This window comes from Onychomys torridus, chromosome 8 (genome assembly GCF_903995425.1).
Source record: "Onychomys torridus chromosome 8, mOncTor1.1, whole genome shotgun sequence".
Taxonomy (NCBI): Eukaryota; Metazoa; Chordata; class Mammalia; order Rodentia; family Cricetidae; genus Onychomys; species Onychomys torridus.
This window is the reverse complement of record NC_050450.1, coordinates 7,978,409-8,002,670: the sequence shown is the minus strand read 5'-3', so window position 1 is coordinate 8,002,670 and position 24,262 is coordinate 7,978,409. Positions and strand designations below refer to the sequence as shown.

Sequence of the window (24,262 nt, the reverse complement as noted above, 5' to 3'; positions counted from 1 at the left end):
TTAGCATCTTTGATATATTTCTGAGGCTTCTGTGGTTTGACTCTGGGCTATTTATCTCTGATAAGAATGTTCCTTTTTCCTTTTTATCATTCTGGCTATTTTTAAGGGTTTTGTCTGTGTCATTGGTTTTTAACAATTTGGTTTTGATTTGCTTCCACATAGTCTTCTTTATGTCTCTGGTATTTGTATGTTAGTCTTCTTGAATCTGGAGTATACAGTTTCCATATTTTGAGAATTTTTCACCATTAACTATTCAGGTATTTTCTATTTCCTCTTTTCTGTTTCTCTCCAGAGATACCGATTACACACACATGAGGATACTTAGTGTTTCCAAAGCTCAATGGTACTATTTTCCCATTTTACTGTCTTTTATTTAAAAATCATTTTTATGGGATGGGAAGAGGGACAAAAAGATAAAGGTGCTTACCACCATGTGTGATGACCTGAGCTTGATCCTCATCAATTCACATGGTGGAAGGAGAGAACTGTCTCTTCCAAGTGGGCCAAGCAATACACAACAAATAAATGAATAAATTTCATACCCACCCCCCAATACTTGAGACTAAACCCAAGGACTTCAGTATGCTAGGTTTGTTGTTGGGCCACATACTCTGTCCTTCATTGTTTCATTTTAATTAATTATATGATAATTTTCAGTTCATCAGTATTTATTTCCCCTTTCATTGTGTAATCTTTGAAACCACGTCAGTATATTTGATTATTTTGTGTATTTTAGATTTTAATTCTGTCTTGAGCTTTTTTTTAACAGATGCATTGAACTCGATTGATGGTGTTCAAGAGAGTAGGGCTCCCCAAACCCCTCCTGTTGTTCTGGGGGTCTGGGATGCAAACTGTGAGGGAGATGCTCAGTATCGGGGGCTGAGATGGGACAGGAACTGCTCAGCAGCTGAGGGTCTCCCTTGTTGTCCTTGTTGGGGTGGGTGGTCCAGGGTGGGCTTCTTACTCCTTGGAGGCCATGTAGGCCATGAGTTCCACCACCCTGTTGCTGTAGCCAAATTCATTGTCGTACCAGGAAATGAGCTTCACAAAATTGTCATTGAGAGCAATGCCTGCCCCAGCATCTAAGGCAGAAGAGTGAGGGTCGCTGTTAAAGATGCAGGAGGGAGACAACCTGGTCCTCAGTGTAGCCCAGGATGCCCTTTAGTGGGCCCTCCAACACTTGCTTCACCAGCTTCTTGATGTCATCGTGCTTGGCAGGTTTCTGCAGGGAGCATGTCAGATCCATGACAGACACATTGCAGATAAGAACACAGAAGGCCATGCCCATGAGCTTCCTGTTCAGCTCTGGGATGACCTTGCCCACAGCCTTGGCAGCACTGGTGGATGCAGGGATGATGTTCTGGGCAGAGCCATGGCCATCACGCCACAGCTTCCCATAGGGGCCATCCACAGTCTTCTGGGTGATGGCATGGACTGTGGTCATGAGTTCTTCCATAATGCCAAAGTTGTCATGGATGGCCTTGGCCAGGGGGGCTAAGTAGTTGGTGGTGCAGGAAGGATAGGAAGCTGACAGTCTTGAGTGAATTGTCGTACTTCTCATGGTTTACACCCATCACAAATATGGGGGCATCAGCAGAAGGGGCGGAGGTGATGACCCTTTTGGCCCCACCCTTCAAGTGGGCCCCAGCCTTCTCCATGGTGGTGAAGACACCAGTGGACTCCACAACATACTCAGCACCAGCCTCACCCCACTTGATGTTGGCGGGATCTCGCTCCTGGAAGATGGTGATGGCCTTCCTGTTGATGACAAGCTTCCCGTTCTCAGCCTTGACTGAACTTGCCATGGGTAGAGTCATACTGGAACATGTAGACCATAGAGTTGAGGTCAATGAAGGGATCATTGATGGCAACAATTTCAACTTTGCCAGACTGGAAGGCAGACCTGGCAGCCAGGTGTCCAATTCGGCCAAATCCGTTCACTCCGACCTTCACCATCGTGTCTCAGGAAGTAGGCTGGTACTGCATGAAGAGATGCAGCTGTCTCTAGAATAGGGAGGAGCAGAGAGCCTGTCTTGAGCTTTTTAATAAATCTTCACTTGTGGTGCTCAGTATTTCCTCTAGTTTTTGAACATAGAGAATTCAGTTATAATCACTGGTTTAATGTCTTTGTTTCCTAGTTCTATTACCTGCATCTTTTTAGGGTGCTTCAGTTGATTGATCTTTATGTTATATGGCCTGTTTTCACTGCTTCTTTGTGTGCTTGGTGATTTTTATTGAGTGGCAGCCATTTTATATTGACCTTGGGTGTTCAGGGACTGTTGCTTGCTTTTTTTTTTTTTTCATGAATATCTTAGCTTTTCTTCTAGGATGCAATCAAGTTGCTCAGAGACAGTTTTATCCTTTTGGGAACTGCTTGAAGGCATTGTTGGTGAAGACCTTAATAACATTTATGCTAGAGATAATTTTGCCTCATTACCAAGCAGAATCTTTCTGGGTTTTCCAGGCTGTATTAGCAGGAGTATTATCTTGCCTGACTGAGCTCTGGGGATTATTCTCTGTCATCCTTTCTGGTGGCTCTTTGCTCAGCCTTGTATGTTTCCATAAGCATGCCTATCACACTTCAGGAACTGTGCTATGCTCCTTAAGAACATACTAACAGGAGCAAAATAATAATGGAAAACATTACTCTCAATTGAGTACACAATCATAATAGGCACTGTCCTAAATTGTTTTGTTTTATTACATGACTTGGTCAAGTCACCTAGAAATCAACAAAGTAGAATAAGACCCAGTCAGACTCCCCAGGCCCTCTTGGCATAACAATTTAGTGTTTGCTTCTGGGTATGCTCTGGGGTAAGGAAGGGAAGATGTCAAATAGGACATAGGAAAATGTACTTTACTTTCTGTTTTTTTTCAATTTATTCTTCTCTCATATATTGCATTCCAACAGCAGTTTTACCTCCACTACCACCCCCATATCCCTTCTCCTCCAAATTCAGTCCTCCTCTTTTCCCTCCAGAAAAGGGCAGGCCTCCCAGGGATATAAACCAAACATGGCATGTCAAGTTATAATACAACTAGGCATCTCCTCTCATATTAAGGCTGGACAAAGCAACCTAGTAGGAGGAAAGGGATCCCAAAAATCAGGCAAAAGAGTCGGAGACAGCTCTTGCTCTCACTGTTAGGAGACCTACAGGAACTCCAAGCTACACAACCATAACGTATATCCAGAGGACGTAGGGTACTCTATTTTCAGTGTCTTAATTTAGCAGGGAAAATTCTGGCTGTTAGGTGGTAGCATGGCAATTCTGCAGTTTCATGGGTATTGCTGCTCAGAACAAAGCAGAGGTAGTGATGTCATGCCATACTTGGATATAGTTGTTTAATAAATAGTGATATAGATCATGAAATGAGACTGTAACTGTGTACATGACAGGGTTCAGAAACGTCCTATTAAAAGTTATCCAATATACCAGGAAATGGAGGCTGAAGTATCTGCTGGTCTCACACATGGTGAATGGAGAGACACTTCACAGGGCCTCTCCTGTCTTTAGTCAACTCACAGTTCCTCATACATTATCCATTTCCACAAACAGGCATCCAGGAGACCCTCTATAACATGCTGATTGGTGAGCATAATCCTTTCTGCTGTGACTTTATTAATGTGGTGGGGTTACTGAGTAGTTAAAATGTTGATAGATGTGGCTTCCAATAAATTGTGTCAACAGATCTTTATAAAAACAAAACAAAACTGTGGGATGTTTTAAATTCAGGCCCCCAAAGCAATGTTGGTTCCACGTTAGGCTCGGTACAACCTCTAAGATAATAATAGGTATTATCAGTCTGAGCCTATGATTCCCCAGCCACTGGCTTCTCCATGGGAAGTCATCCTCATAATGATAGCTATGATTTGTCAATACCTTGTGTTTGCAGGAGATTGCCCTCAGGATTTTGTGTCTGTGTTCCTTGATTCTGCCAATGTCAGTTTTATTACTTTCCATTTCATAGATGACAGTCAAGGTCCTGAAGACAACATGACCAAGATTGAGCTCTCTCTCTAGCTCTCTCCTCTCCTCTCCTCTCCTCTCCTCTCCTCTCCTCTCCTCTCCTCTCCTCTCCTCTCCTCTCCTCTTCTCTCTTTTCCTCTATTCTTCTCCTCTCCTCTCCTCTCTTCTCCCCTCTCTCCTCTTCTCTCTCCCTTATCTCTTTATCGCAAAGAGTTTCCAGACATAAGAAACAATGGGGTCAGAAATCCAGAAGCACAAACAGTAGCATGTAGTTGAGGACCTGCTTATCAGACATGTCTAGATCCCCTTCACACCTCAGACTTCTCATAACAGATCTGCTCATGTTCTTCCTTGCCTGTCTTGGCACATTTCTTTCAACCTAGGGTCAATTTTCTGCTTTATAGCACTGCCAACAAGGCGAAATTGCCGAGGCATTCTCTAATGTGTTGAATAAATCCCTTCCCCTTTCCCTCTAAATTTTCTCTTTTCTTCCATCATTTTCCCCAAGAGCCTCAGGATCCGTAATTATCCACTCTGTTACCCTCTTTTCCTCCATGAGTAGGTACTCCGTGTGTGTGTGTGAAGCTCACTTTTTTTTTCTTTTTTGAAGCAGGGTCTCTCACTGCCCTAGCTTTTGCCAAGTAGAATAAACTGGTTAGTCAGCAAGTTCCAGGATTCGTCCCTTTCTGCTTCCCCAGCACAGGGCTTACAAGCATTCATGTCCATACTTGCCTTTCATTATGTGGGTTCTGGGGATCTGAACTTGGTTCTTCATGCTTGCAAGGCAAGAGACCCACAGCTACCAACTGACCATCTCCCCAGCCCTGGGGATGGTATTCCTGTTTACTTTGTCTAACTGTTCTGTCTTTGGCACCCTCCCCAAATATTGCAGGGATAATGTCAAAAGTGAATGCAAAGGATCATGGGGTATGATGGTAAGAAGCTACAAGAGACCTTCAGCTGGTGACTTTGAACGAGGGGGCTGGTTACCAATAGAGAGAAGAGATACAAAAGGAGACAGTGGCTCAGGATTCGTTTTTCATCTTGTTTTCCTCTTCTTGGCTGTTCTTCACAGCCACTGGTGCAATTGTCTGTCCTGCTTCTCTGAACACTCTCCTTTCTTGTTTTCAGTAACTGCTTATCTGTTTGGTTTCTCAGCCCTTCAGTGTTAATCTATGTGTAGTGAGCATTGCTCTTTCCAAGCGATCGGATTCTCATTTTTCAGGTTTCAGCTTATATGTCTGTAATAAGTACCTTTTCCAGTTTCAATGCTTTGACATTTTAGGGACTTGTTGACCCTGGAGGGACTCTGTCAATACTATGATCAGTGCATTCATATTGATAGGAAAGGACTTGCATCAAAGACACTTTGCATATGCAAATTAGAACCCTTATTCAACTATTAGCTTAATTGGGCTTCTGCTCTCAACAACCTAGTGCCAGGCACATGTAGGGTACCCCTTGTGCATCCTAGCTCACTAAATGACTCAACTAGTCAGTCCTAATTCCACCAATCCTGTCTTGCCAATTCCTTCTTTGGAAACAAGATAATATGCTCTTTTCATTTCCCCATGTTTCTACTTTCAATTGACCCTGATGCTTTCCCACATGACCACCTGTGACACTGTATGCCACCCTTCCTGTAGGAATCTGTGAGAGAGATAAGAGAGCTCTCAATGCAGACAGACCTTTATCAGCTGGCCTTGTTATTCTAATAATATTAATTTTAAGGGAGCTATGATTTAAAGAGCCTTTCCCTCCAACACTGTTGGTTTCCTACATGGAAAGTGCCAGGGTTGTAATGATCTAATTTTTGCATTTGTTGTCTAGTTATTTATCATATCTATTCTCCCACTAGACTTGTTGAGTCTTGAGACCACATATGTCTTTGTATCTCCACTGCTTTGCACATGAAAAATGCTTAATAATGAATGTAGAACAGAGAGATGCAGATTCTTTAGGGGGGTTCCTTGTTAGGCTAGGCTAGCAGAGATGAACAAATTTTCAATTCAATAGTTTAACCCAGTGAAACATTATTTCTTATACAAAGTCTTCCATACATTGGGCATCACACCTCCATCTTGTAGCCAAACATTCAAACATGATCTCTAAAACTACCACATTAGTAGCATGGAAATGGTTTTCAGTCACTTCTACTCATACCTGATTGACCAACATGTAATCACATGGTCCCCATGGATATAGGCTAAGGAAGCTTGGAAATGTAATCTTTCCAATATGCCTCAGTTACAGTAAATCACAGAGCATGAGCTTCCTAATACATGGTATAAAGGAGAATAGAACCATTGACAAGGCTGTGCAGAACACCAGGAGACAGTCCTCTGCTCTGGATTCCATAGGCATTAGTTCTTCTATTTTTCTATTGTTTCTTGGCAAGCTAAAGGTCTAAGGTGAGAACACAGAAGTCAGAATCAGGTGTGAGGTGTTGGGCAAGTCATACCTCCCCGGTACGAGCCCATTTTATCAGTAGAAATGGTCCTCAATGCCTGCCTTCCAGAGTTGACTAAAGCATCAGTGATGATGCATGCATGGGATCTGGAACACAGGGCTCAGCGACTGATTGCCTTCATCAGAGTGGTTGTTTCAGTCATCTTGGTAATTATAGCAAACCTACAGCCACAGACAGTAACAAGACAGCATTTGGATTTCCATCTCCTCTACATACAGTGACCTGACAGAGGACCTCACACCTGTTTCAGAGAAGAGAATAATATCCTGCCTCACGTTGGTTACCTCTGTCTCCAGCTTGCCACATGGTGCTCACCCCTCCCACTCTGGTTAGAAGGTCAATTATAGTGCATCCCTTTTCCAGGGTAATAAGTTTTTAATGTAGACACATTTAGTGAATAAGCAGTTGATTAGTTCATTATGAAAACACCGAAAACAACACCATTTGTGGTGGCAGAAGCTCAAGGAGGACAGATCTGTGGCCTCTTCATGCTATCGGCTGGGTCAGCAAGCTAGGAAAGAGAACATAGTTTACCATGATATTAAGCCCTTTTAACATTGAAAGGCCATTATGTTAGAAAAACTTCCCCTCTGGGGTATTAATTAGGGAGACAGAGCTTTAAAAACTCACAATCCTATTAAATTCTTCTCTTATAGCCATTTTCATGAGGAATCCTTAATGTGAAAAGCTGATGAAAAGCTCAGCTGAAGAACGCACAAAATATCAGAGCCATTGATCTGTCATTTTCAAAGGAGACAGAAAATGGAGAACACTGCATCACGTTCCTGATGTTGGGTGTCAAAAGCAATTGTGTGCAGCCTGACCAGCAGTTAGAGAGCAGCACAACCTCTGTGGTGTGATCCCTAGGCTTCCCCAAGGTTAATGATGGCAGGTAATAGCTCTGGGTAGAAGCCCATGCTCTTCCAACCCAGGACCACTTTGTTGTCTTGGGGATTTCCTGGGTTTCTCTGCATCTTTGGCTGGTGTGGGAAATCTCATTCAGAATTCTTGTGCATGTGTTTAAAGCTATAGACACTTAAACATGGGAAGCCACTGGTTTATTGGTTCACCAGTGTACAGACAGTGTTCACAAATTGTATACTGTGGCAGGTTCAGGAAATTGAGGTGTGAGTGGGTTACATAAGGTCTCTGAATTTTGAGACTCCTAGTGTAATGGGGGATATCCCTGCACCAAGACGTCACAGCGACTGCAAATGAGATTGATGTAACAGATGGAGGACTTAGGCAGCATCAGGGTGGAGGACAGCTCTCTACCAATATGACATGATAAGGGAGGTGTTCAGAAACAATATGAGTGGATGAATGGAGGCCTTTCCGAAAGAGAAAATGGCCCTTGCTGATCCCAAATGAGCATTAGACAAAGAACATTTGGAATATAGTAAGGAGGCTAGGTAACTGAAAGTGTAGTGAGTGATAAGAGAATGCCTGGAACAAGGGTCTGAAGAATAGCCAAGAGCTATGTGGACAGGAGAGATTGTCATCTTCATCTGGAGAGAATAGATATCACCATTAGCAGCAAATAACGTGGCCACTCCTGTGTATATGTGAGCACACGGACACATGCTTGTGTTAAAGCTGAAATACTATGAGAGTCTGAATGGACCGCTTTCTCTCTCTCTGATCCTTTCCTGATTCATGAACTGGTCCTACTGGCAGGCGTCCTGGATTTCACTAGCTACTGCACAAACCCACACAGCTGAAAATGCTACTCGTGCCTGGAGAGCTCATAGAGGAACATTCCCTCCCTCCTCTCTTCCCTCTCCACCTCTTCTCTTCCCACTTTCTGCTCCTTTCTTCCTTCTCCACTTTCTGCTTCTCTCCTCCTCTCTTCCCTCCTCAGTTCTTCTCTTCCCTATCCTCTCTTTTGCCTTTATCAAGTGAACTAAACACATGCCTCATGTCTTTTAACCTTTAGGACTTAGAGTTTTTTCTTTCCAAACTGGGACCTCCATCTTGCTTATTTCTCTTATTAAGTCAATCAGTACATGAACAAGTATTTAGTAGAACACTTTATGCCTGGTTTCTCAGTGTGTGCCCACATCTTAGCTAAGGGCCTGGGTTCTCAGTGTGTGCCCACATCTTAGTTAAGGGCCTGGGTTCTCAGTGTGTGCCCACATTTTAGCTAAGGGCCTGGGTTTCTCAGTGTGTGCCCACATCTTAGCTAAGGGCCTGGGTCCTCAGTGTGTGCCCACATCTTAGTTAAAGGCCTGGGTCCTCAGTGTGTGCCCACATCTTAGTTAAGGGCCTGGGTTCTCAGTGTGTGCCCACATTTTAGCTAAGGGCCTGGGTTTCTCAGTGTGTGCCCACATCTTAGTTAAGGGCCTGGGTCCTCAGTGTGTGCCCACATCTTAGTTAAAGGCCTGGGTCCTCAGTGTGTGCCCACATCTTAGTTAAGGGCCTGGGTTCTCAGTGTGTGCTCACATCTTAGCTAAGGGCCTGGGTTCTCAGTGTGTGCCCACATCTTAGCTAAGGGCCTGGGTGTGGATATGATCCAAGGTACATAAGGTGTTCCTTAAATAAAAAGGAGTAGAGACTAAACTGAAACCACTTGGCTTGCTGGTCACTCTTCCTCAGAGAATATGTTATTGAATTTAGTCACAGCAGAAAGTTGATATGCATGGTTTCTTTAAGGATGTATAATACTCTTGTTTTGGATTTTATTCTTCTTTCTGTGGCACCACCTATGGTTTCTCGGTTCCTTTTTCTGCAGAATAATCTTGAAAACATCACCTTAGCATCCCCTAACGTTGGCATGAACAGTGAGCTAATGACCCAGTGACAACTGGAGTCTGATCACGAATCTATTTGGACACTCGGAAAAGTGCTCACAGCAATCATAGGACCTAATCACAATTCACTTATCCTGATGGCTTCATTTTGTTTATTTTCAGTAAACAATCTTGATGTTAATTCCTAGTGGGCCACAAGAGAGGAGGCGGGATTTTAATGAATTGGTGTTGAAGTGCAAATATTGTGAAATGCCAAATAATGTATTTTGCTTGTCACCTAATTACTTATCTGCTGCCTAAGAGCACATTTCATAATATCTTACTTCCCGATCTGTTCATCTGGCAATAAAAATTCTTCCTTGCAATTGTTACGTGCTCCTAAGTAAAGACCAGCATATTAGAAGCTCAGCATATAACAAGACTTTAATGACCCGATAATGTCTTTTATGAAACTGAGCAAGGGATTTCTTGTTTCAGTGAAAATATGTTTTCTTCTCCAAGAGAATATTGAAAAAGAACTGTTCATCAGTAAGAACATAAGTGCGCACGCATGTACACACACACACACACAGAGACACACACACACCTTTTTCACTTGCTCCCAAAGCAAAGGATTGTTAAATTCTGGTCATTAGCAACCCTTTTTTGTTACTCGTGTGTGTGTGTGTGTGTGTGTGTGTGTGTGTGTGTGTGTGTGTGTGTGTTGTGGTGTGTGTGCACGCATGTGCTTGTGTGTCAATGCCAGAGGTCAGCCTCTAGTGTTCTTCCTCAGGCACCTCCAACTTTATTTTGGATTAGGATTCCTCATTGGTCTGGGGTTGCTAAGTAGGCCAGAGAGTAAGTGCCAAAGATTCACCTGTCTCCATCTCCTCAGCTTAGGGATTACAAGCACATACTTCCATCCCAGGTTGTTTACATGGATTCTGGACATTGAACTCAAGTACTCATGGTTGTATGACAAGAATTTCACAGCCTGAGTTGTCTCCCCAACCCCATGTTTTGTTACTTTTGTTCTAACAATGCTATAGAAAGAGGCAGAAATTTTGGCTGAGTCCCAGAGAAGCAATGTCCCTTGCATTCTTTGACAACGTATTTTGGAAGCTACAACATGGGAATGACAAATTGAGATACACGCAGCATGTGGAGCTTCCTAATCACAGATTCTGCATTTCACCTAGTTACCAAGCTGCAGAGCCTGTGTGGCACAGTGGAATCCAGAGAACAACAAGTCTCAGCTCTACTCTTATAGACTCAATAATTTACACCAGCAATTCTCAGCTGGGACGGTTTTGTTCATCTGCCCCATTTGGGGACATGTAGTCATGTCTAAAAAGATTTTCAGTTGTCTTAGGATACAAGAGAGGCTCCTGGCATCTGGTGGGCAGAAGACAGGGATACCACAAGACACTGCAAGATGTAGCACAAACTGTCACTCTCAAACTGAGAGTCATCTACCCCAATGTTTCAGTTTTACTAAAATTAGGAGATTAAGATAAGTCCAGCCATTGTGGTTGAGGCCGATAAATACATCCAGTGTCAATGGAAAGTTAGGCTGATTGTTGCCGGTGCAGAATGGTAGGGTACCTAATCCAGGTTGGGGCAGGGCAGGCTAGGTTTCCTGGTAATGGCTGAACTGAAGAGCTTGAAGACATTAACTAGAAGAAGAAATGGGGGAAAGGCTGTGAGAAGCATAAATAGCGAATTAGAGTTCTGCAGATGCCACAGTCTGGCTCCAACAAGGATGGCTTTACTTAGAGCATTTAACCTCCCAGGGTCTCAGTCTCCTACCTCCTCCTAGCAAAATGAGGAATTGGAATAGATGATTTCCAAAGTAATTTATAACTGTGTTTTATTGTTCCATACCTTCATATAGCATCTACTTACACAGGACTTAAATGTTTTAAAAGTAAACTCATTTTTAACTAACACATAAAATAAAAATTATACATATGAATGGAGTCACATATAATTCTGTTTCTTTGCTCTTTGAGACAAGGTCTCATCATGTTTCTAAGGCAGACCTAGAACTTACTATGATTCTAGGCTGGCCTTAAACTCATAATCCTCTTGTCTCTGTGAACTATTGGTACTATAAATATATATCACCATGTCCAGAACATGCATGTTTAGATAAGAGTATATATTATATGATGTATTACATTAAAGTAAACACAGTCATTCTGTTAAACCACACCAGAGCTTCTTGCTCTGGTCTAAATATAATTCAATAATTCAATACCAATTTGTTAACCTTTCTCTATCCCTCTCTCTCCTTGCAACTATCACCCAATTTCATCTACCCTGTTTATTGACCACCATTTTACTCTCAAATTCTCTGAGATTGAGGATTTTAGAGTCCACTTATAAGTGATCATTCTTTTTCTTCTATGTCTGGCTTAGTTCACTTAACACAGTGACTTCTATTTTTATTTCTGTTGTTTCAAAGGACAGGATTTCATATATTTTTTTAAATGGCTGAACCTTATTTCACACTGTGTATGCCACATATCCTTCTCTGCTACTCTGTCATTCCAATTTTAGTTTATATGTTACCAAAGTGAGCACTGTATATTATACTCATTCTTCATCCATTCATCTGTGTATGGACACAGGTTTTTCCATTTCTTGGAGATTATGAATAATGCTGCAGTGAACACAGCAGTGAAGGTATCTCTCTTCAACATACTGATTTTATTTCCTTAGACATACACTCTGGAGTGAGATTGCTAGATTATATGACTCTAGTAATAGTTTCCTAGATTTTTTTTCTGTTACTATTTTGAGAAAGCATCTTGGTATTTGGCCAGAACATCTTTCGGCCTTTACTTCCCTAGTGCTGAGAATACAGGTATGTACTGTGTACAAGATAATTTGTTTTCTATTTTTTGCCCTTAACCGTAAAATCTGCTCACATGACAAGTTCCGGACTCCTGGTTGTTTACTTAATAGCAAATGGCTTTCCTTGGTCCCTGGCCTTATACTGGGTTCTAAGAACACAGAACTCTTTCCTCCTCATGTGACCTGCATACATCTTCTCCCTCTACCCCTGCCACAGTACTTGAGCTTGGGGCCCATTGGTGGTTTCAGATGGTAGCATGAAGTAGTACAGAGAAAATGGGGGCAGAACTGGGAGTGAGCTAGGGAGTAAGACATTTGAAAATTGTTGATGAGAAAGAATCGGTAGAGCAGGTTAGTGCTGCACTCAGGGGTCAGGAGAACAGTTGGACTTGAACTGCTAAGTGCTTACACCAGTGCTCAGGTTGTACTGGTAGAGCTGCTTACTCAGGGGAGGCTCTATATCTCTCCTCCTTTCCAAATAAAGGGGCCAGGCAGGCTATGAGGATGTGAGGGCATGACCAAGGAATGATCTTCACCATCCTGGGTCAAAGGTAGTCCTGAGATAAGTAAAGGGAGACTTCCCATGCCAAGAAAAGTCACCTTATGTCCCAGTCCTCAGTACCGGAGACTGCAGTGCAGGAGCTGCCGTGGAGTAGAGTCAGCTTGTCTCCCAGATCTGTATGTAGGATGATGCCACTGAGCTTCATGTTTCCCTTTAGAAAAGAAGAAAGGGAGCAGGGAGAAGATGGTAGAGACTGGCTGGTAGCTGTGTCATCCCAGTGTAGAAGGGAAAAGGTTTCCTGCTCTATTGCCTGAGACTGTAGCTATTAGCTAGAACAAGGACATGGCAAATGTTTACGGTGATTGGTGTGCTAATTGCCTTCGCTTGATCCTTATACTCAGTGTGTATCCACATTATATTTCATAAAGGTGTAAAACTGTCAGTGAAAATAAGATAAAATGGCGATTCTTCCCATGCTGCAGAGATGCTTAAGGGTTAAGTTGAGAGAAAGTATTCTCGAGGATGGGAAGTTCTCTGGATTGGATGAGACATAGCTGATATTGGATTCTGAGGTCAGCATCTACCCAGGCTTAACTTCACTGCTCTCCAGTTGAAGATGATGGCATGTGGCTAACAAGGTGAAGGGCTTCCTCAGCTGGTCTTTAAGGGATTTGGGATTAGCTCCAGTTTTTCTCAGCAGGATGCTGAGAATCCCTAGGAGGGATATGCTCATTTAGGGAATTAGCATGGGGAGGAGCAGTGCACAATGGCAGTAGTGGACACTGAAACATGGCTCCTCTTGCACTTCTGAGCCTGAGAAGGTCCAACACCATTTTACTTGAAAGACAGTGTATACATAAATCAAGCAAGACAGCAGTGAATGACCAAAGCCATACAGTGACAAGACTTGGGTTTTAACTTTGAACCTCAGTCTCTCTCTTACTTCCTTTTTTTTTGCTCTCTCTCTATGATGTGTAATATAGTGTATCTTTTAAAGTAGCCCATTCATTTTTCTTGTTTGTATTTATTTTGCTTAATGTTAAAAGCTCACCCAATTATGATATTTTTATTCAATATGTCATACTTTTATCCCTGAAGTCACATCTTACTTTAGAGAAGTCTCACTTGGTCTCTATGTTCACTTGTCAGGGTGTTGCTTGTGGTCATTAGTTCCAGAGGCTTTGGCTACCCAGTTTGGTTCTTGGATGCTGTGAGCCATTGCTCCTTACTTTTGCAAAGGAACTCAGTTTCCACTTTGGCCTCTGACTGTATGAGCCACAAATCTTGCCATGTCTTCTTTCCCTGATTCCGAGGCTTGTCCAAGTCTCCAAGTCATCAGAGCCTGGGTCTCACAACTTAATGCACTTAATGGCCAGTTACTGCACACCTCATAGTCTGGTTTTCTTATGCCAGTCAGCCCCAAGTACTTCTTGTAGACACCATCAGACCCAGCCCAGGGCAGCCAGGTGGACCCAAGTACATGGACCCCCAGTATTACTTGTATCTGACTATAATATTTCCCCTAATGCCCAATAAAAGCAACTTAAGAAAGCATTTGTTTTGGTTCACAGCTGGTTTACTCCATCACTGTGAGGAAGTCAGGGAGGCAGCAACTGTTTCATTGCAACTACAGTCAAAAAGAAGAGATCAGTGAATGCACAGGCTTAGCTGGCTTTCCTCTTTCTATGAAGTTCAGAACCCCAACCCTGGAAATAATGCCACTTACTTTTAGGGTGAATATTCTCACCTCAGCTTTTATAATGAAGATAATCCCTGCCAGGTGTGTCCAAATGCTAACCTATCCTAAACAATCCTTTATAGGTCTGCAAAGAGATGTGTCTCCTAGGTGATTTCTGATCCTGTCAAATTAATTAATTAGCATTAACCATCAAACGTGCTGAGGGTTCTAGATTCAACCCAAGCGTGGCCCTACGGAAAGACTGATGCCCAGTGAATCTGTGAGCTGGCTTTTGACTCATCACTATTTTCCCCACAAGCAAATTACAGGCTTATTGTTACATTATAACCCCACTTGGAGGAGTGGGTGGTAGGGTGGGCTGAAGCTCAAGGCAGATAATGGCTTCACAGATACATGGCCCTCAGATCACCCACGGCTCTTCTCCCATTCTGTTCTTAATCTGTTGTTGAGACAATGTATGAGCAATGGTGCTGACTTGATGTTATTCATCTATGTGGTTACTCCAAAGCTGGGCAAGACACATGGATACAATAATAGCCTTTTATCTCCACTGTTGATTTTTGAGGGCTCAGGGCTGGGAATCCTCCTCATTTTCTTACTTCGGAAAGTGTGGCTCTCTTTGCATTTCTTTTTCTCTGCTCAATTCACCATCCCTCTGTGTGTGTGTGTGTGTGTGTGTGTGTGTGTTCCTCCACCAAATTATGAGATGTTTCAGAAACCTACAGGTTAGAGAGATTGGCATCTTGATTCTACCATGAACAGTGTATAATGCTCTGTCTAAGAGAACACACAACTCATTTAATTAATGGTTATCTAGCTGAAATTTTCTCTCCTATAACTTAGAAGTCCTCATGCCTACTGGGATAGAATTAAACAAACACTGGTTTGTAAAATGCTTGTTTGTATCAATACTATATTTGGAACCTCAAAAATCAATACCTGCACTCTTTTGTAGTCTAACCCCACTATACAAACTCCTCTCAGAGACTCTGGCTGCCGTGAGCATCTGCATAATAAGGAAGTTCCTGTTACACGAAAATGGCTTAGGGGAACTATTATAGTCAGCTATTTACAATATCCCACCATGAGTGCATTAGGCATGGCTGTTAGCCAGCTTTTTCTTTAAGAATAATCTGGCAGTTCTAAGTAGGCATCCATTTGTATGATCTCTTTTTTGTCTAATTTTTGTCTTGTCTACTGGGCTGTGAACTTTAAGCACCAAAGTATACTTTTTCATTGATATAGTCTCAGTGTCAGAGACAATGTCTTGTATAGAAAGACATTCCAATGAGTGAGTGAGTGAGTGAGTGAGTGAGTGAGTGAATGGGTTTATACTGAGATTCAGTGGAGAATAGAGAGGAAAATATGTTTGAACTTAAAAGACAAGTTCAAGTGTAAGAAAGAGATCCTGCTGTTATTCTCAGGGTACAGGGTGTCTTTCCACCCATGGATCAGGTTCAAGGGTAGATTAGGGAGAGACAGTCTTTAATTCCGAGGGCTGGCTATCATCTTGCACATTTGCTTAGTGGCCATGTCAAAGCTTGCCTCGTCTTCAGGTCTTATTTTCATTTTTGTTTCATCTGTAAAATTTTGAAGGAACTGGGAGAGCCTTCAAGCTCATGGCTTCACTATCTCCTAGAGAAGCATCTACAGCTTAGCTGAAGCATCACTCTTTGAAGGTTGCTTCCTCAAATCACATCCCAGCTCCTGACACAGCAGATGGAGCTGGTGCCACCCACGATTGACAGATGAGCCTCATTTAATTCTCAGCATTTAACCACTTGCTGTGTGGCAGAATCATGTAGCTCCAGGTTGCTGGGAGACCCTACCTCTTCCTCAACAACACAGACAATGCCCTACTTCCATGCCTCTGACCTTACTAGAGTGTAGGAAAATGGAGCAGAAATGCCAGCCTCAGATGTGTGCAACTATAGATGCACATGTGGGGTTGCAGTACTGCTTAGACAGTGGGACTTGCTGGGGAGAAGTCTGACACTCATTATTTAGCTTGGTTTATTTCCAGATTCACCTTTTCTGCAGCCAGTTGGTTTCTTTCTTTCTGTCCTATTCACTAATAATTTCTATAATTCTATAAAGGCCTGTATTAAATGTAAGATACCTTAAGAAGAACAGCACATTTTTTTTCTGATTTCAATTGTGACATCTAAAACACTTATTACTCCTTAACAGTAATGGCTCCCTCAATCCCACTGCTGTTATTGGCTGCTATGTCCTAGGCATAAACATCTTTGTATTCTTATTGTATTCTTACAACAGCGTTCCTGTATGTAGGTACTATGATTATCATTTCAGCTGAAGAAACAAAGAAATTATCACTGTTAAAGAAAGTATGCCAAGTGATCCAGCTACTAAAGGAATAGCCAGGGCTAACACCTGAGCACACCCACACACCTTGCTTTCCATTTCCAGTTCTTGATGGAGACTTCTCCTAATGAGCTCCCATTCTTGGCTCTGACCATGGTGGCCTGAGAAGAAGAGTGGTTTATAAAAGGCAAAGAGCCTCTCCCATGTGTCTCATGAATGAAGAATATTGAGGCTCACCATGGAAATTCACAAATAATAGCCCTAGCAGAAAGGTTAAAGGATGAAATAAAGGTATCAAATGTAAAAATTCTATGATCTTATGGTCAAGTTAACAGATCACCCACTACTGCTTCCCCTTGGTAGAATGTATGTTAAAATATTAACTTGGAAACAGGATTGGATTAGTGGGATAAGACTTAAAATTGTTGTTTTTCAGGTCTTTTTCTTTGAGTTGGTCTTGGCCCAAGATATTGAGGTCTTTGCAGTATGAGGGAGACATGGGTGGCTAGAAAACCCTGTAAGTCTAAGAAGAAAGGTCTTCTGGTTAACTGTATTCTTAACTTAGAGTTACCAGAAACTGTGGCTTCCACAGAACTATTAGACCATTTGCAATGTGCCTGACATGTTTGTTCATACCATAGCATGCTTAACACTTTCATATTCCCATGGAAAGGCTAATCAGGGCATTTGTTATCTTTCTAACTTCTAAGATGGTCAACTCATAGCCAAGAGGGAGGACATTTTCCACAGTGGTCCCCTGCAATATTGCCCCGTCTCAGATCACCAAAACTTGGACCCAGATAGTCAGTATGCTTATCCACAAAGCTGTCTGACCATGGCTGACTTTTTTGCTTAGATTGAATATGATAAACTGGCTGAATAAGAGCTTCGACTCAAAAATATTGGGAGCTAAGCATATGAGAATCTAAGTTGCCCTCATGAAGTCAGATGACAGACACCCTGTAGAGTGCCAAGGAAGATATAAAATCCCAGTCTCAAGAAGCTGATATGAGAGCTATTTCTTTTTCAGGTAGCCAGACCATTGCCAGGAGACAGCTGATTGAATCTAGAGCCAACTGGAGTAACATTTGGGGGATTTGACCATCATCAATTCATTATTTGATTCCTAAAACTCTCTAAGATGTTACCATGGGGTAGAGACATTGTGCTGAGCACTGAAATTAGTCTGGGAAGGAGAATAGACATGTAGTTTGCACATCTGGTGAAGGAGGGAGCATCAATAAATAGCTACACAAGTAGATATAATTTCATGAACTACTATTATGAAGGAAAAGGAAAGGATGTTGTATTGTTATCATTTTTGTCATTCTATAATAGTTATAGTAACTAGTAATTAATTGCAACAGTTTAATAACTGCATTTCTATGAGAAGATTAAAGACTGACTTTCCAAAAAAAACCAAAACAAAACAAAAATGAAAGAAAAGATACAAGGAGAGTCTAACATGATGAGTGAGAAAGCATTCTAAACAAACAAACAAACAAAAGAATTCTAAACAAAAAGTTAACATTCTGACTTGTGTGTGTGTGTGTGTGTGTGTGTGTGTGTGTGTGTGTGTGTACAAATGGGTGCACTGTGTGGAGTCATGGGAAAGTAGGGCAACGTATCTGCGAGAAAACAGCTGCTAAGCGCTCATTAGACTTTTACCATGGTGTGTGTTTGTTTATCATGCTATTGGTATGGTATGCTGGCATATGTGCACTGCACATTAGTCTGACTAGTGGGAGATTCATATAGTGGGAGTGGGTAGGAGGAAGACAGACATATCTGTCTCTAGAAGAAGAGGTGGTTTGGTCTAGAAAGAAGACAGGAGAAAGAGTGAATCTGGGAAATATTTTGGAAGGAGAACTGGAGAACATCTTTAGACTACCTTCTGAATATTTGCTTGAACTTGGGCTCTGTGCTTGCACAGCAAGGATTTCATTGAGAAGCCATTCTCCTGACCCTCCTCTTGCTTCAGAGACAAAGCATAGGGGTTAATGCACCTGTCTGGTATCACTTAAGCAAAATTCTGTACAGACCTTTGTAGTGGGTAGCCATCCCAGCATTGGCCTGGAAGTTCCAACCCCCATTGAGGCTTCCGTAATGGTCATGCCCACAAGGCGGGGCTGAGGGAGGATGCTGAAGACCCAGGATCGAGAGGAGAGCTCACTCTCAGTTCTGGGACCCTGGACGCTGGAGGTAGACCAAGCAGAGTTCTCCAGAGAACACCGCCTGACTGCGCCATACCTTTGCCAGACCCTACAACCTATCCCTTCATTGTAAGTTACCCCACAAAATAAACCTCCCTTTTAACTATGTGGAGTGGCCTTAATAATTTCACCAATAGACCTTGCTGTCAGACCATCTGTTTGCCTGGTGGTTTAGAAATATTTAACTGTGTGAAGACCTTCCCTGTTCTCTGTAGCTCTGCATCCAGAGCCCTTGTCCCTCTCTATTTCCCACCAGCTCTTGTGTGTTCTTTCCTCCCAATGCTCCACAGATTGGCCACAGGCCACTTTGACTAAAGCTGATCCAAATGCTTTACCTCAAGGAAGCAAACAAGCACCTGATGGAGGATTGTCTGGAGATCCTACCCCGTCCTGTATCAACCGTCTTTGCTACAGACATGCTGTGGATCACTTAATTATCATCTCACATTCAGGGGAGAAATGTTCTGTGTTATTGCCTGAGTAGTTCAGTATCCAGGCTTTTTGGGTAAGCTAAGCCTGGTTTTCTCATTTGTTTTATTATCTTCCCCTTTCCTCCCTGTTCTTATCATTTTCAGTCATAGGCATCAAATTCTCCATAAACAAAGGATTTATGTACTATGTACACACTCCAAAAAAAGAGAAAAAGAATTCAGAGCATCCCAAATTCCTATATTGCTAAACCAATGTATTAATCCCTGTGCAGTTTGCTTTGAGCAAAGTCTGACTTTGAGGTAAAATACAGTGTCTGAAATATTGCCTGTTACAAAGCAGGTATCTGAAAACAGTCCCCTTCCCTTTCTCCCCTATAAGAGAATTAAGTTCCATGTGAGAAGCTAGGGCAGGGCAGGCATGAGGAAGAAAACAGACAATTCCATGGTCTCAAAGAGGTATGGAAAAGAGCTGTCAAGTGAGTAGTGAAGAAAATGCACTTCTGGATTGAATTCTATTCGTCCAAATTCATATATAGAAGTGCGTAGTTTCTAATGTCACTAAATGTGACCTTATTTGGGAACAAGGACATTGCAGATAAGATGAGTCCCTGCTGGAGACTGGTACCCTCACCGAAACAAGGAATTCAGATAAAGCAGGTACATAACATGAAAGGTGAAAGCTACTCTCTCTAAGCCAAGGAACATCAAGATACCATCTATCCAGGCTCTCCCTCACCAACTTTAGGAAGAAGTATATCTGCTCACATCTTGATCTTGGACTCCTAGCTCCCAGAACTGGAGGTCAATATGTTTCTTTGGTTAACACCATCCAGTTTTATAGTCCATTGTTACACAGACTTTGCAGGTTAATCAAGGAGCTCACAGAGCACAGGTACCCATCACTCAGCAACAGTGATACATTCTAGAAAGCACACTATTGGGCTATTTTGCTGATGTGCAAATATCATTGTGTGTACTTATACAAAGATGACTACAGCACCACTGAGTGATATTGTATAAGATCACTGCCATATGCATGTTACATACATATATCATTGACGTAAATATTAATGTAATGTAAAACTGTCTTGCCTGATGCTGTGGAAGTGAGGCAGGTCTCTTGGAGGATGTGACACTCAAGCCAAGAGGTAAAAGACAGTCCAGCATTAGTTTCACAAACACAAAGCAGAGTGTTTTATGGACTAACTAGCCTTTTAACGTGTGGTTAATTGTTCCTTTGTAATCTGTTCTAACATGTGTGAACACCTGGTTTCTAGTCCCATAACACATTAAGGCTTAAAATAAAGAAGGTCAAAAGTATCAGCTACTGCTTGCTCCTGTGGCTGACAGAGAATGACAGCCAGGACAAATGGAGACCACAGAATAAGTAGAGTCATAGGAGAGGGTGCAGGGAGAAGAGATGAAATGAAATCACAGCATTCTGAGGCTGATGAGCAAAGGGACAAGTGGCCACTTCTAGAACTCTATCATGAGGTTAGCTGAGATGGCTAGTACGAGCACTGAACAATCCTTTGAATGCACATGATGGCTCTGAGCTATCAGTGGCAAGTTAAGTACCTGTCTTAGTCCATTTCCTTTTGCTATAACACAATACCCAAGACAGGATAATTTATAAAGGAAAGATGATGACTTATCTCAGGGTTCAGAGGCTGACAGCCAGGATTGTGCGGCTCTATCTGGCAAAGGCATCGTGTCGTATCTGTTCATGCAGGAAACAGAAGGGCAAGTGGATGTGTGCAGAGACAAACCCTGCAAAACTGAAGGGGCAGATGCCTCACTCATGGTAACTAACAGTCCCATGAGGCCTTCATTAGTAAATCCTAGTGTTCTAATCATCTCCAGAGGTTTCATGATCTCTCAATGCCATTTTGCTGAGGGATCAATTCCAGCATCAGTTCCACAGCATTCCCATGATAACATGGCAGAGACAATCTGCTTAGAGGTGATAACAACACACTGTGGCAACAAATGGTAACTGAGTTCCTTAAGCATATACACAATGGTACTTTAGATTATAATTAAGCATCTTCTCTTGTTTTTGCTGTCTTTGTCACTTTGTGTGTGTGTGTGTGTGTGTGTGTGTGTGTGTGTGTGTGTGTGTGTGTTTAGAACATGGACAAAGGAGATTCTCTACCTTGTGAAGCCAAGCTACAACAGCCCTCTCTTATACTGAAAAAATTATTTCTGTGTATGTGTGTTTTATTTTGTTTGTTTACTTGAGCTTATGTGCACCATTTGCATGCAGGAGCACATAGGAGCTTAAGGAGGCCATCGGATCCCCTAGAACTGGATGGTTGTGGGCCACCATGTGTGTGCTGGGAGCTGAACCCAGGCCCTCTGTAGGAATAGTGAGCACTCATAAGTGCCAAGCCACCTCTCCAGCTCCTCTCTTGTACCTTCATGAGTGCTCTTGTCTGGCTGTGTTACAGTTCTCACTGTGTGGATTATAACTTGTGCTATCAGGTCTTCTGTCATGTAACCATGAGCCTCCAACTCAGTGCTCTTTTTACTTGAAGTACAATCCCAGAAAGTGACATGAATCTCTGTTCTCCAGGGCTGACATAAAACTGGCCACAAGTGAACACTAAATAAATATTCCACAACTCTAGGTTTAAAATATTTCCCTCCAAAATGGTCAAAATAAAAATAAATGCTTGCTTACCATGAAGATGTAAAGGTGAGGGCAACATGAGCTGCTTTGGTCAAAGGTTTTACTATTGTGCATTTTCTCTTTTTCCTCCGTTATGAATTGGTACTTTTCCTTCTGCTACTGAGACTCAATGAGATGGATTAAATTCTCATTTTGCATAAATATTTTCTGGTGGGAGAGTAGCTTGCTATGTCCTCTTTTCACAAATTCAGGGTAATTTTGACTAGGTTTTTTTTCTTGCTTGTGGCCAAAGACAAATCTACATGGTATTTCAAACAATATAATTTTCAGGTTTTCCCCTTAAAAGGATGGTAGGCATAAATATTTGGAAAGGTTGGAGGAGAAAAGCAGAGGTAAAAGCCAGGGCTCTGGTCTGACTTTGAATGTCCATTCTCTTTGCTGTTGTTGTGATAATTACCTGAGCAATTGGTGCCTGCAGGACATCTCCTGACCTTTTTCTCACAAAGGTCCAGTTTTGATATAGCTGAAAAAATAATTCTGGTTTGTGTCTAAGCATTCTGAAACCTAGCATCATTCTCATGGCCTCTTTATGTTGCCTTGATTTCCTGGGTAATTGGAAGCAATAAAGCTTTGGTTACTGGCAGGGGTGGTGGTGGGGTGCCCCCATAATGATTCACCTGTGATACTAAACCCATCTGCTTCATGTCTATAATCCCTACAGCATCTCAGGAGGGAGCTGTTATGGCCCCAGTTTGGAGGTTAGAAGGCTGAGGTCCATAAACACTTTATGACATACCAAAGTTACTATAGGTAGATGAGTAAGCCACAGTTTGAATCTTGAACTGCCTCCTAAGGTGCATTTGTGTGTCATTCTATTATCTGCCATGGTTCTATACAGAATCCCAAGTCTGAGCTTTGTGCATGGTGTGTTGGAAAGGGTGGAGATGTAGGGAACCATCTGGAGTCAGATAAAAACACTGTCCTTCTCAACTGTTGAAAGGTTGAAAAGAGTTTTATGAGATTCCTTAGTATAAAAGCTAGAACCCACCCACAAAACACAAACACTGGAAGATCAGAAATATTAAAGTCTGTACTAAGGAATGAATGTGTGAATCTAATGAAGAGACTAGGACACTGGGTTTTGTAGAATGGAAAACTCACTCATTCTGTGAGTACAATTTAAACTCTGCTATCTGGATCAAGGAAAAAACAAGCATGGATCTGGACAGGGCATGGGTCTTCACAGGGCATGGGTCTGGGCAGGGTATGGGTCTGCATAGGGCATAGGTCTGCACAGGGCATGGGTCTGGGCAGGGCATGGGCCTGGGAAGGGCATGGGTCTGCACAGGGCATGGGTCTGCATAGGGCATGAGTCTGGGCAGGGCATGGGTCTGCATAGGGCATGGGTCTGCACAGGGCATGGGTCTGGACAGGGCATGGGTCTGCACAGGGCATGGGTCTGGACAAGGCATGGGTCTGCACAGGGCATGGGTCTGCATAGGGCATGGGTCTGGGCAGGGCATGGGCCTGGGAAGGGCATGGGTCTGCACAGGGCATGGGTCTGCATAGGGCATGAGTCTGGGCAGGGCATGGGTCTGCATAGGGCATGAGTCTGGGCAGGGCATGGGTCTGGACATAGCTTTTCTCCTCTGACTGGGACAGTACATGAAGAAGAAAAGGGACTGGAGACAGGAGCCTTTCTGTCCATACAGAAGGCTTAGTGCTATGCTAGCCGCAGCCTGGCTCAGTGGAAGGAACATTGCAGAGACAAACCTGGAAGGAAATCCTGCTGCTATCATGACAAGCTGGTTTTCTTTGGCCAAGTCATTGAATATGTCTGAGCTTTTTGTTTTCTTTCCTTTGTGTGTGCTTGTGTGGGGTACATAGATGTGGATTGTACATGGATGTGTGTGCATGTGGAGACCAGAGTATATGTTCTGTGTTATTCCCTAGGTACTGTTCATCATTTTATTGAGACAAGGTCTCTCACTGGTTTGAAACTTGCCAAACAGATTATGCTTGCCAGTCAGCAGGTCCCAGGACCTGTCTCCAATTCTCCAGCACTGGGAATCACAAGTGCGCCTCCACACCTGGCTTTTTCTTTTTTTATTTTATTTTATAATTTAATTTAATTTAATATATCAGCCACACATTTTCCTGTCCTCACTCCTCCCAACCCCCCAGCTTTCCCCCTTCCCCCCCCCCATTCCCATCTCCTTCAGGGCAAGGACTCCCCTGAGGATTCAGCCCTGAGGATTCAGTTGAGGCAGGTCCAGTTCCCTCCTCCCAGGATGTGCAAAGTGTCCCTGCATAGGCCCCTGGTTCCAAACAGCCAGGTCATGCACTAAGGACAGGTCCTGGTCCCACTCCCCGGGGGCCTCCCAAACAGTTCAAGCTGATCGACTGTCTCACTTATCCAGAGGGCCTGATCCAG

General features: G+C 42.7%; 1 protein-coding gene and 1 pseudogene across 2 annotated transcripts in view; one reads left to right on the top strand and one right to left on the bottom strand.

The window, feature by feature from the left end:
• Positions 1 to 24,262, top strand: part of Shisa9 (shisa family member 9) — a 299,285-nt gene that overhangs the window by 238,148 nt on the left and 36,875 nt on the right. The gene's annotated exons all lie outside the window — the stretch shown is intronic.
• LOC118589389 lies at positions 949 to 1,956 on the bottom strand (annotated as a pseudogene).